The 1,311-nt window shown below is 41.8% G+C and overlaps 1 non-coding gene across 1 annotated transcript; it reads left to right on the top strand.

The window, feature by feature from the left end:
- The first annotated feature begins 791 nt into the window (after positions 1-791).
- On the top strand, positions 792-929 carry LOC114809768. The gene has a single exon (XR_003757546.1). It is a non-coding gene; the product is annotated as a small nucleolar RNA SNORA7 (small nucleolar RNA).
- Positions 930-1,311: the final 382 nt, after the last annotated feature.

Below are 1,311 nucleotides of genomic sequence, written 5' to 3'. Positions count from 1 at the left end.
TCTTGTGGCCACAACCGCTCTGCAGCAAGTTAAACAATAGACATATTCCAGGTCAGAAGTTTCAGATTCAGAGGTAAAACGTGGCTATTTAATAACCCGTCTTATTTTTAGAGGTGTGTATCTTCAGACCATCTGGTCAGGTGAGCACTTTCAAATGTGGTTGGTCAAGGCAGAGTATCATTCAGTTATCTGGGAAACAGCCATTGATTCTCACGTCCTTCCTTCACAATTATTGCTGACTCTTCTATCTCTCTGGGATGTAATTCCATAGGAGACCTCTTCATCTCATTTTCTGCTGATTCTTCATTGTTCCGATACTTCAAGTCTGATTATATTTATTTCATCTAGAATAAACATAATGGCCTACCTTCAGTGGGGTTTTTTGTTTTTTTTTTTTAACCCGTTAGTCCTGATAATTTAGGATATTTGACTATATGCAGCTCAATTGCATTTCTCTTATCCTCTCTTTTGCATCAACTATTTCACCGTGTACTCCTTAACCACTCTGATGCTCACCCCAGCCTCACAACACTAATTGCTATCCTTTATACTCTACTATTTTCCTTATCCATAGCTTAGTAGAGTGCTCTGCACACAGTAAACATTCAATAGATACCATCATTGATGATTGCCCATAGTTTATTTTATGTCTGTTTCCCCCTATAGACTGTAAACTCCTTGTAGGCAGGGATCTTATCTACCAACTCTGCTGTATGGTAAACTCCCGAGGTCTAAGTATCGTGCTCTGAACACAGTAAGCACTCAGTAAATACCACTGATGATGATTATCCCCTCTCTCAGGGTTGCAGCTGGAGAGTTTCCAGTCCTCTACCAGTCTCGACTACGGGAGGGAGAGTCAAGCAGAGGCCTGTCCATTCCATTCCTAGTTTGGGCAGTGGCTAGAGAGTGGAAAGCAATCTGCTACAAGTCAAAATTACCTGTGCTGGGAAGCAGCGCATGAGAGAGAGTCAACGGCAGAGACTTGGACTTACTGTGTGGAAGGAGACAATGGTAAACCACTTCCATATTTTTACTAAGAAAACTCTATGGATACACTACTAGAACAATTGCAGATGGAGGTGGGCCATTCTGGGAGTGATGTGTGCCTGGTGTCACTATGGGTTGGAGACAACTTGACAGCATAAGACAAGACAATAATAATAATGTTAGTATTTAAGTGCTTACTATGTGCAGAGCACTGTTCTAAGCGCTGGGGTAGATACAGGGTAATCAGGTTGTCCCACGTGAGGCTCAAAGTTAATCCCCATTTTACAAATGAGAGAACTGAGGCACAGAGAAGTTAAGTGACTT

Source organism: Ornithorhynchus anatinus, chromosome 2 (assembly GCF_004115215.2).
Source record: "Ornithorhynchus anatinus isolate Pmale09 chromosome 2, mOrnAna1.pri.v4, whole genome shotgun sequence".
Taxonomy (NCBI): Eukaryota; Metazoa; Chordata; class Mammalia; order Monotremata; family Ornithorhynchidae; genus Ornithorhynchus; species Ornithorhynchus anatinus.
This window is presented reverse-complemented; position numbering and strand designations above follow the sequence as displayed.